This window comes from Lontra canadensis, unplaced genomic scaffold (genome assembly GCF_010015895.1).
Source record: "Lontra canadensis isolate GAN:19392208 unplaced genomic scaffold, GSC_riverotter_1.0 scaffold118, whole genome shotgun sequence".
Classification (NCBI taxonomy): Eukaryota; Metazoa; Chordata; class Mammalia; order Carnivora; family Mustelidae; genus Lontra; species Lontra canadensis.
In genome coordinates, this window is record NW_022631112.1 from 4,067,325 (window position 1) to 4,079,854 (window position 12,530).

Consider the following 12,530-nt stretch of genomic DNA (forward strand, 5'->3'; position numbering starts at 1 on the left):
TTGACCCAGAGCTTGTCAGAAACAAATACACCATAAACAGTGAAACACAAGCTGCATTCACGCTGCCTCCTTCTTTGGATGCCAGTGATGCAAAATAGAGGCAGCAGAGCTCAGTAACTCAGTCCTACAGAATAGGATTTGAGCTGCAGTCAAACCCTTCAACCTCTTATTGCCATACAATTGTCTACGTACACTTCTATCAATGCCAAGCAGGAAGTACACGTGTGAACCGAGTAAGGATTGCTCTCAGACCCTCATTCCTCTTTATCCTTGTTTTCAATACATGATGATAGGCCTGCCCCAGTTACTCAAGTCACTGCTTCCCCATATTCCCTCTCTATCCTCTGTAACCACCAATGCCCTAGAAAAGTGGCTAAATTTATTTAGATTTATCTTAGGCATAAATGATTGACCATGGTTTGATATGTGATCTACCTATATGGTCTTTGCATTTTAACAGAAAAACAAACAAACAAACAAACAAACCCCAGAGGAATACATTTCTGGTTCCAGAATTTCAGACCATAGCAAAACGGTAAGTTGAGTTTTGGGGAGTAGTATTGGGATGGGGGCAGGCAGCACATCCCATTAACTCAGACTTTGTGCCATATTTCTGGGCCTGAATTCTCTCTACTTGTTTCTAGCTGTGAAATTGATATGAATAACATAATGGTTACTGCCACTCCTTTGAGATCAAGCATGCATTAACCTGTGGGGTTGTTTTATAGTAGTTAAGTGATAAAACCTTTCTGAGGTTGGTGTGTGTATCGAAGGCTTTTGTAGTTGATTAACAAGGGAGTGAAGATGAAGAGTTTATTCTACCACCAGCGTTGTTATGGTCACGTTTATACCAGCATCTTTGCTATTCTTTATGAAAAGAAGAAAGCAGAAAGGTAGGCAGGCAGGGAGGAAGGGGGTCTTCCATCCACTGAGTTGGAGCACACATGCTTTTTCAGTTTTATGCAGGTTGGAGAAGATCTGTCCTTCCATTTCTCAACCCCACTGTCAGACAAAGTTAGCTGTGAGCTAACTTTGAGCAAGGGCCTGGGTTCAGCTGGCGAGTGGGTGACACTGATAGAGACCGAGATTAGAATTTTCCTCAAGGGAAGAGCCTAGTTTTGTCCCTAGTCCTTTGTGCCTAGTTGAAGGCTCTCACACAGCCATTCTGTCATCACTGGGCCTACAGTACCAAGGATGAGGGAATAGGGACCTATCCATATAATCCATGCCAATGTTGGGAAATGGGGACAACGGTGAAGTCTGTTGGTAGGGTTGTGGTGATGTCATCTTTGTATATAAAGAATAGCACCTTCCTCCACCCTCATTCATTCATTCATCACATCTTTCTAACAGCTCCTACTCTCCTCTGGGCTTGATGCTGAGGGAGGTACCAAGATTGATAGAACATGATTCCTGACTTCAAAGAACTTAAGGTAAAGTGGGGAGGAAGCTTGATACTGTTTCCGTAATGGCTGTACCAGTTTACGTTTCCACCAACACAGTACCTGGATTCCTTTTTCTCCATATCCTCGCCAACACTTGTTATCTTTCTTTCTTTTTTTTTTTTTTAAGATTTTATTTATTTATTTGACAGGCAGAGATCACAGGTAGGCAGAGAGGCAAGCAGAGAGAGAGGATGAAGCAGGTTCCCCGCCGAGCAGAGAGCCCGATGCGGGGCTCGATCCCAGGACCTTAAAATCATGACCTGAGCCGAAGGCAGAGGCTTTAACCCACTGAGCCACCCAGGCACCCCTCTTTTGTTGTTTTTAAAGATAGGCATCCTAACAGGTGTGAGGTGATAGCTCATTTTGGTTTTGAGCTGCATTTTCCTGATGGTTAGTGATGTTGAGCATCTTTTCGAATGCCTGTTGGCCACTCTCATGTCTTCTTTGAAGAAATGTCCATTCAGGTCCTTTGCCTGTCTTTTAGATGGGCTCTTTGTTTTTTGCTACTGAGTTGTAGGAATTCTTTATGCTTTTTGTATGTCAGTCATATTTCAATAGAGTAGGTTTTTTTTTTTTTTAATGTGGGAGAGAGTCTAGAAAACTGATATTAGGGCACTTTGTCATATATACTATATGAAGTGAATAGAGAGGAGGGCATTATTGATTATTTCTGGGGAGATACATAGATGGTTTTTAGAGGAGATGTTTGCTGAGTGGCAGCTTGAAAAATAAAGTAAGAGTTAGCTAGGTGGAGGAGTAGAAGGCTGGAATATTCCTGCTGGAAGAAACATACGATTTACACAAAATGGCTTCTGATTTTCACTGGCTAGAGTGTAGGGTGATGGGGAAGTAGGATGGTAGGAGACTAGACTGAAAATATATGTTGGGGCTAGAAGCAGGCTTCTGGGCCATGCCAAGAATTTTTGGAACATACCTCTTAAGTAATAGGGATCTTTAAATGTTTTTTAATCTGGAAATATTTACTTTGTGATTAAATGTTTAGGAAGAGCCTATGCTAGGACTATCGTTGCAGGATTTCTTGGTCATGCCACTTGGAAGAATGAAGAGGTTGACCAGACGAGTGGTGGACACCACCAGAGTGGTGGGCAGCAAAGCAAACTTTATGGAGCAAGAGTGTAAAGTTCTCAGAGAGGGAGGGGACCCAAGAGGGTTGCCCTTGTAGTTTCTAAGTTTAGTGGTTTTTAGGAGCTCTTTTGCCGAACTATCTTAAGCAACCAGGGTGGGCTGAGTTGTGCCCATCAGGGCTTTGGTCACACATCTGTGTACCTATTAGGTTAATGTATATGTGCTGATGGTCTTTTTTGCTGACATCTGGGGACTTATGTCTTAACTGCCCCTTGCCTGTGATGGTGACAAATGCTTTGTGGTTAATGGTCTTATTTTAGGATGTTTTGCAGAAGTCATTTCTGCAAAGGCTGCAAAGCAGAATGCTAGTGTGGTCCTGTCTAAGCTGCAAAACAGGATGTCAGTGGTGTTTTATCTTAACTGTCCTGACCCCATATTTTCTTGTTGAAGACCCTGGCTCTGACTGCCTAACTGTCCTGCTCACTCCTAACGCTATGGGCAGTGGATTGGTTAAAGTATTGATAGTGTGACCAAGTAGGAAGGCTGATGTCATGGTCCAGTGAGAGAGGAGGGGCTCTAAACTCAGCTGCAGTGAGTATGGCGGGGGGCAGACACAGCTTGAGACATCGGCATCTTACTACTCCCTTGTGCAACTGGCATAACTCCATTGGCTATAGATGCATGCATGCTATGGGAGAAAAAGTAGAAAAAAAAATCTAAAAAAAGGAAACAAGATAGTGAAGAGAAAATGGAACTGCCTCTTAGACAGTGCTCTCAGAGAGGGCTGCTACTTTGGGAGTGAGTTCCGGGTGGGTATTGATGGGGAAGGTTGCAGGAGGATCCCAGATGCGCAGGTGCTGGGGAGGATGAAAAAAAAAAAGGAGGCAGGAGAGCAGAGTGCCATGAATGGAGAATGGAGAGGGACTGCTGCTGTGTCTTTTCAGAGACCAACCCTCCTTAGCTCGTCAGGCCAGATTTGGTATTATAACAGTAGTAACAGCAATAAATTGCATAACTCTAAACACCTCAGGTACGGTAGCTTGTTTAATAATCCCAACACCTCTGTGAGGAAAGCGAAGCTCTGAGAGGTTAATAACTTGTCTAAGGTAGAGCTAGTAAGTGGTGGAGCGTGGCCTTGAACCTTGGCAGCCTCGCCCCGGGTTCCAAGTGTTCCTCACGGAGCTGTCTCCCAAACTGTTGGTAAGAGGAAGAGCTGAGCTCTTAAAACCCCACATTATGTCTGTTTCTTTATCTCAACAATTCCAAAAGTGAGTCATTCCAATTCTATATTTAGTTTAGAAGAGAGAAAGAGAGGGAAGGGTATTGTTCTGTGAGTTCCAGGTGAGAGACAATTAATGAAGAGGGAGATCATCCCAGGATCTGGGATGCCTAGCAGGCTGGATGGTCCTGTGGGGGATGAACTAGCCACATCTGGAGGAATGGTGTCTTTTTGGATCCAAGGGTGGTGTCATTAAACCTGGGTCGTTGCCCGTCAGCCCGCTTCTGGAAATGGCGGGCAGCTGAAGCCAAGATAACAAAAAGGATTAGAGGCAACAGAGACCTAGCCAAGTCACAGACCTGGAAGATGAAAAGGTGAGTCTTGTTTGAAATTGCATCTCCTGGGTCTACTTCAATGCCCGAGCTTTCAGACAGAATTGTGGCACACACACTTTTCTTTATTTTTATAAGGTAAAACACTGATTGTTCTGGAGACAAGAAACTCACCTTAGCTGTGAACTAGTGCCCTGGTCGAATGTAGGGATCAGTTTCTCCATGGCTTTTCAACCCCGGGCATTGTTTTATAGCAATTACCTGTACATCCAGTTGCTATAGTTACCTCTTGTCTACACATCAAGAGGAGAAATATCTAGGTAGGCTCGTGAGCAGGGGAGCAATATCCTGGGGTCTGAAAAAAGAGTGGGACATGCAAACATTCTTACCCATACAGCGACAAGTGTTAGAGCATCTGCCCTATTCGCAGGCTCATGATCATGTATCTCTACCTCCCCCATCTCCCTCCTTTCCTATAGAGATCACTCCAGTTCACGGGGAAGCCCAGAACAGCCACGTTGGAAACAGATGACTACATCGCCTCGTTATAATGGGACCATGGTGAACACCTGACCCAAGCTGGGACAGTCAGAGTCTCTTCCCTGGAAATCAGGGCTGGTTTTTCTAGCTGGTTCATCTGGATAAATAGTAAAATTTGTCCCGTGCAGGCTTGGAAGCCTACGGACCATATTCCATCCTGTGAAATGGGGAGAAGGAAAAGGAGGTAGGTGGACAGGGAAGAAACCTATTAGCAGAAGGAGTGGAGGGGGAGAAGTTCTGAGAGTTTTTCGGTTTTTGGTTCCTGTCCCTTCCTGGGTCATGATTACATTCCTGCCTTAGCGTTTTTTCTTTCTTTCTGTTGCTGTTGCCGCTGCTTTGCACTTACCAGCAGGAATTAGTTCTATTGCTTGTCACTAAACACACACTCTGCTCTAATGTACATTATCCTCAGGGTCACCATTATGGGTTAAATTGTGTGCCCCCCTGCCCCTGGCTGCCAAATTCACGTGTGGAAGTTCTGATTCTCAGCACATCACAATGTGACAGTATTTGGAAATAGGGTCTTTAAAGACATAATTTGGTTGAAATGAAATCGTTTGGGTGGGCCACCCTCCACTACATCGGGTGTCCTTGTGAGTAGAAGGGATTAGGACAGACATATACAGAGGGGAGACGGCGTGAAGACGCAGGGAGACGGCAGCCATCTACAAGCCAAGGATAAAGACCCTTAGAAGAAACTGGATCTCCTGATATTTTGATCTTGAACTTCCAGCCTCTAGAACGGTGAGAAAATAAATTTCTGTTGTGTAAGCCATCTGGGATGCTTTGTTATGGTGGCCCCAGCGAACTAATGCCAGTGCAATCCAACGTCTGAGACTCTAATTCCTGCTCCCTCTTCCCCTGACAAAGAAAACTCAATAATGCGGTAACTGCTGCTGCTTTTCTTAATGGTGATCCTTAAAGACAGCAGCAAAAAGATCTTTTACTCAGGCTAAAAAGTAAGCCAATAACTGGCATTCAAGGACCCTGAAGGACTACAGCTCTAGAGAAATACATCTTCTTAATGTGCTTGTTTGGCTTAAATTAAAAGTGTTCAGCTTCGTGTCTTCCCAAAGAGAGGTGCCTGCTAAGCTTTAATTTTGCATGAGAAAATGATTATTTTTTTAACTAATTGGAACGAATGGGAACTCTTTCTTCTATTTATTGAAACGCAGGTGAAAACAAAGCAAGTAGCTTTGCAGGAAGTAAAAGGCCTTGCAGAATCTTCTCACTGCGCTTGAGTTCTGAGGTCAGTGTATGAAAAGGCTTTTCCATCAGTTATCATCACATTAGAGAATCAGAGAAAACTGTCCAGGTCTTGCTTTTAATCAAGCAAAATGAGGTGTTTAGGGAAACGCTGTAGAGATTTAAAAAAAAAAAAAAAGTTTCGAGGAGAGGTGAAGGCCAGGAGTGAATAGAAAAAGAAAAAGATGTTGACTTAGCTGAGCTACAGTGGCATTTAAAAGGCCATGCATAGAGATAGGCTGCAGAAGAAATGGGAATACATTGTTTGTAGGCTCAGGAAACACGATATGCACTAATAGAAACAGGCACCAAAGAGTTTTGGCATTTGTGTGTGCATGCCCCAAGGCAATTTCTCCTGAAGGGAGGGGAAGAATTGAGGGCATTTTGTGTCGTCTTTACGTTTTTGTAGAGCAACATTGGTTACCGCCAGAAAATACAGGGCAGATAAATTTCAACTCCCATAGCTCTGAATACTGTAGAACAGCATCTCCCTTGGAGGGTTGTGTTGAGATGGATTCTGAGGGTGCATTCAAACTCAGTGGGAAAGGCTATCAGTTAGGGAGGATTAACACAGGGATACACGAATTCTATGCAGGTGCCAACCCTGAGATAAAGTCACAAACTAGTGGCCCATGGGGTAAGTGTGGACTGTGAGAGATTTTGTTTGGCCCAGATGGTCTTCTAAAAAAAAATAAATTTGAATAAAACATTTAGAGATTTAATTTAAGGGGTGCCTGGGTAGCTCAGTCGGTTAAGTGTCTGCCTTCGGCTCAGGTCATGATCCCAGCATCTAGGGATCGAGCCCTTCATTGGGCTCCCTGCTTAGCAGGGAGTCTGCTTCTCCCTCACCCTTTGACCCTCCACCAGTTTATGTGTTTTCTCTCAAAGAAATAAAATCTTAAAAAAAAAATAAAGCCCTCACATTTTCAGCTTCTCTTAAAAACTTTCAATTTCAGCAATACTAATTATTCCTATGTAACCACAGGATGGAGCTGGGGAGTGGTCCAGTTCACACCTGACCCCTGTGGACTCTGAAAATGTGACTTCTGGGCATCATCTTTTTTTTTTTTTTTTAAAGATTTTATTTATTTATTTGACAGACAGAGATCACAAGTAGGCAGAGATAGGAGGAAGCAGGCTCCCTACTGAGCAGAGAGCCCGATGCTGGGCTCGATCCCAGGACCCTGGGATCATGACCTGAGCCGAAGGCAGAGGCCTTAACCCACTGAGTCACCCAGGTGCCCCTGGGCATCATCTTTTATGAGCTGAAAAATTAGACATCTCATCAAACTACCAGCTTATCTTAAACAAACAAAAAAAAAAAAAAAAAAAAAAAGGAATAGAGGTATGGACTAAACTGTTCCTTTGGTCTCTAAGGTCCCATGTCCAACTGTCTACTTGCCATCCTAATTGTGTTTAAAGATACTGCAAAGACAAGTGTCCGAAATGAAACTTACGTCCTCCCTCAAATCCAGTCCTTTCCAACATCTACCTCGGGGAAGAGCCTCTCCCTCCATTCAGCTGTAAAAACCAGGAACCTCTTGCTCATTACCTGCTTCCTTTCTACCCTGTGTCAGTCATTATGAAGCCCTGGTAATTTTGCTCCTAATTCCCTGTTGATTATGCCCCTTTCTCTTAGGCTCTGCCGCCCGCAGTCCTCAGCTCTATCACTTATTTGTTTTTTTTATTACTTTATTTAATTTCCTTCTCTTTTTGCCATAACAATGACAAAGACCTCCTAACTGGTCTCTCATGCTGTGTTGCCCCACTCCAAACTCTATTACACACATCAGCCACCCGCCGCCATCTTTACAGAACCCAGGGTGGATCATGTCTCCTCCCACTCCACGCAGTCCAATGGCTTCCTGTTGTTCTCAATATCCATGCCCCACATTTCTTTGCACCACTTGGCTTCTCACAAAGCCTTGGCATTTGCTATTTTCCTGCCTTGTGTAGTTTGTCACTTTCCTCTCTTCCTTAGCAAATTGATCTTCATAGGAAGGCAAGTCACTGCAGTTCCCAGGCCGATGCGTGGCTGGGGATACGTTTCTGTGAGGGAAAAAGAATAGAGACAAATTAGTTGGCTTTTCTTTGGCTGATACTTGATTTTTAATTTCTTCTTTCAGGACTTGCTGTGATTGCTAGCAGTCCATTCTGGACTTTTCCTGCCACTGAAATGTTCATCTTTCTGTAAAACTGATAGAATAATTGTTTTACTGCTTGTACTGAATAATGATAAGGTGGCACAGTGCCAGTTTGAGAATCAGGCCTTCTAGTTCTTCTGAAAGCAAATTTTAGAAATACTTGGTTTTGGGCTATAGCTCTATATGTTATCATGTCTTCAGAGGACTGGCCTCCTCCAAGTTGACTTTTTTTGGTCTTATGAGGTCAGATCCTTAATTTTGAGTAGTCCATACCACACTGATTAGTAGAAGTGGATAATAGTGTGCAGTTGCTCTGTCTAATATGGTAGACACTCCCTATATTGCCTATTTAAATTTATTAAAAGTAAATTAAATTGAAAAATCTCTTTCTTTAGTTGCAGTAGGCATATTTCAAAAGCCCAGTATGTACATGTGGCTAGTGGCTGTCATTAGACAATGAAGATAATGACCTTGCTGAAAGTTCTATTGGACAGCATGACATAGAACTTTCCAGAAAGGGAGATCTTCACTTGACATATATGATATGCTTATAGCAACAAGGTTTCTTCTAATTAATCTGCTATTGTAGGGGATAATTGTTGTTAATTGGCTTTCAGTAAAACCATGAGGAAGGGAAGTGAATCCATGTGGTCTCGAAGGGAGAAAATTGGTCAAATAGTAAAACACAGAAGACAGCTGAATTTGAAGAGAGAGCCCAATTTAGGGGTTCTATGGGGATGGAGTGAGGAAGGCTGGATTTGGGAAGGGTTCCCTGTATCATGCTGGTTCCTGTGTGGACACAGACAAGATTATCATGTGAATTGTTTCCACAGGAAAATATAGTGTAGGGCACTATTCACTTTTTCATAGGATTGGGCTGGTTGTCAAGGAGGAAAATGAGCAGTCCCCATACTGGGAACTGGACAATTAAATGCCAGCGTTGTGGCACACTTCCAAAAATTCCTGCCTCTGACACAACACCTCCATTCATTTCTAAAGTACCTTTGACTTGTAAGTTGCCTTCATACATATACTCTTATTTTGTTGCTACTTCTACTCCCCTCTTTGTTTTCCTACTGAGGCTGTAAGAGAAGTGGATAATTCTATTTTGGTGCTTGGTGTAGGCAGGTGATTAGATTACATTAGAGTTTCGTTGAAGGATTGCTATTGTCCTCCCAGCTAATAAGAATAGGAACAGCCAATGTTTATTAAAGATTTACTGTGTGCCAGTATTTTACTGAGGGCTGTATATACTTGATCTCTTTTAGTACTTGGGGTAAAATCTCTGAGGTGGTTTCCATTGTGGGTAAGAATACTGGTCTCCATCCTGGCCTTACCATTTACTAGCTGTGCCTCAGTTCCCTAATTAAAGGCAGTTCATGGTATTTATTTCACTTCTTATGTAATTAAATGAATTATGTGGAAATCATTTAGAATAGTGTTTGCCTATAAGAAACATAATGAGATATCACCTCATGCTTCTTAGAGTGCCTATTATCAAAAGGGAAGTGTTGGTGAGGTTGTGGAGAAAAGGAACCCCTTAAACACTGTTGCTGGGAATGTAGATTGGTTCAGCCATTATGGAAAACAGAATGGAAGCTCCTCAAAAGATTTAAAACAGAATTACATTTGATCCAACAATCCCATGTCCAAAGGAAGTATTTGTCCCAAGGAGACAATATCAGGGTCTTGAAAAGATACTTCACTCCCATGTTCATTGCAGAATTATTCACAGTAACAAAGACGTGGGAACAATCTAAGTGTCCATTGATGGATAAATGGACAAAGAAAATGTGGTATATATTCAATGGAATATTATTCAGCCTTAAGAGAGAAGGAAAGCCACCTTTTGGGACAACATGGATGAAGCTGGGGGACATTATGCAAAATGAAATAAGTCAGGCACAGACAAACATTGCCTGAGCTCACTTACACGTCTAATCTAAAAGTCACGAAAACCTGAAACTAGTGTAACAATCATTTGACCAAAAAGGTTAAACTCCTAGAAGCAGAGAGTAGAATGATGATTGTTTGGGGTTGGGGATAGGGAGAAATGGGGACATGTCAGCCAAAGGGTACAAAGTTTCAGTTATATAAGATGATTAAGTTCTGGAGATCTGATGTGCAGCATGTTGACTGTGACAACACTGTGTCATATACTTGAACTTTGCTAAGTGGTTAGATGTTAAGGGTTCTCACCACACACACACACACACACACACACACACACACACACACAAATGGTAACCATGTGAAGTAATGGACATGGTAATTAGCTTGATTATGGTGATTATTTCACAATGTACATGTATATCCAAACATCAAGTTGTATACCTTAAATATATGCAATTTTGTAAAACAAAAAACAAAAAACAACAAAAGAAACTTCCTTGAAAAAAACACTAATTACTTTTACTGTCAGTTATCTTTATTTTTGCTGGCAAAGAAACAGTTTTGAGGAGGCTTAAGGAGGTTGAGTAATGTTTCCAAGGCCAAGTATTTTAGTAGGAGGAGGAGCTGGGGCTAGATTTTGTCGTTTTGTTGCCAAAGTCCAAATGATGACTTGCTAATGAATTTGACCATTACCCGGCCATGTCAACATGTTATCAAGTAAGATAATGTATATAGAAGTGTTTTGAAAATTATTTACTGAGATGAGATTATCATAATCATCTTTAGCAAAAAGGACTACCTATGTGCTATCTCAAGTTTATCACACCAGCTATTTTTTTGTCAAATAAGTAAATCCACTTTCTTCAGCTACTTAAAAAGGAACGTTATCATGTCTGTGATTTTGAGCAGAGGTTCTGAAGGGTTTCCAGTATGTAGTAAAATAATACGTTTGGGGAGCCATCCTGAAAAGCAGGAATGCAGCCTTTATAGAAGTGAAGATATCAATTAGGATTTCAGAATACTAAAGACTCCCAGATACTGGTTGGCAATTACTCTTCACAAAGATTTGTTGATGCCGATGGTGTCAGAAACCGTATTAGGCACCAGGAGCACAATAATAAATTAGACCCGGTCCCTACCTTTGAGACGCACAAACTTTTGTGGAGGAACAGCATCTCTAGGTGTTGATGGATGAGTAGGAGCTTTCTGAGGAGAGTAGAAAAGGCATTTTGAATGGAAAAGGAGAAATGAAAAACTCAGAGCCCTAAAGGAGTGTTTCTTGATTAAATAATGAGTTGTTTGGAATAGCTCGAGCTTAGGATACATGGTGGGCAAGTCTCTGTAAATGAACTTGGGCAGGGAAGCTGTGTTGAAAATTATACTTAGAAATTTGGATCTTATATCAGTTGCTAGGGAACTACTGAAAGTATTAGATAAAAGGATGATTAGATTAGACTTGTGTTGGAGAATGGTAACTTGGCATCTCTGTGGGAGGGCAGGTAGAAGAGGGAGTGAACCTGGACTCGGAGAGAATAATCAAGTGAAGATTCTGGATAGTTCAAGTGAGAGTGACAGGGGTGTAGATATTGGGGGAGAGGACAGAATCAGGAGACATTTTTGGTGACCAAAAATAAAGAGCTAGGGAAGAGGAAGAACTAAAATTCATTTACGTGATGTGGACTCTGTGTGAGCATCATGTAAGCACTAGAGATCCAAACACAAGTAAGGGTTCCTGTGTTTAAGTAGCTGGAAGGAGAAGCGAGTAATAATAAATACACACAATGCAATGCCACGTGCACTGAAATTGTACACAAGAACCTGCCAAGAACGATTCTAAGTTTTTTTTTTTTTAGCTCCAGTGACTTGGTGAATGTTGATGTGTTCTTGAAGAGGAGAGGGAAAATGGAAGAGGAGTAGGCTTCTGGAGGTCTTTAATGCATTGGTTTCAGTGTTCACTGGGTGGTTAGAACTTAAGATTTTCCAGCAATAGTCAGTCACAGTCTAGCTCATTCTGGACATGCAAGAGTTACAGAAAAAGAAAAAGGAATAGTAGTTGTCTTTAAAAAACCCTGCTGGCATAATGCTTTTCCTTTTAAATGTTTTGTTATGAATATAAAGAGAGAGAGAGAGGGAGAGAGCGAGAGTGAGACAGAGAGAGAGACAGACTATTAATTGCCTCTTTACCTCCCACAGTCCTGGCTTGGGTGTAAAACATTCTTCCTGCATTAATTAAGGGTTCTGTCTGCTCACCCTGAAAACTTCTGGTTCAATTATTTAAAAAAAATAGAAATGGCACTGAAGACGAAATTTGTTTTCATATTGCAGGCAAAAGGATGATATTCTCAGGGCCTCATAATCAGTGTCACTTTTTAAAGGTCAGATGACCTATATCTTTACAGTGCTCTTACCTAATATGGATTCAACAGCAATTTTTGGGTAGGCGGAGGTTTAAGCAAAACATTCCATAATTTGCGAAGATTAATGAAAGAGCCAAGTGTAAGTACGTTAACTTAACCAGTTGGAAAGCAAGTTTAACAAAAGGTAGAAATGAGTACAAAACTAACTTTGAGCCTGTTCTAAACTAAACTCGGTATTCTTCTTTTTAAAATAGAAAATTTCTTCTAGG

At 41.8% G+C, this 12,530-nt stretch overlaps 1 long non-coding RNA gene across 2 annotated transcripts; it reads left to right on the forward strand.

Annotated features, from left to right (window-relative positions):
* The first annotated feature begins 488 nt into the window (after positions 1-488).
* LOC116857117 lies at positions 489-12,188 on the forward strand. 2 transcript variants are annotated; one of them, XR_004380698.1, is made up of 2 exons: positions 489-535; positions 11,758-12,188. It is a non-coding gene; the product is annotated as an uncharacterized LOC116857117 (long non-coding RNA). The 2 variants fall into 2 exon arrangements; XR_004380699.1 differs by lacking the exon at positions 489-535 and adding an exon at positions 3,991-4,124.
* The last annotated feature ends 342 nt before the right edge of the window (positions 12,189-12,530 follow it).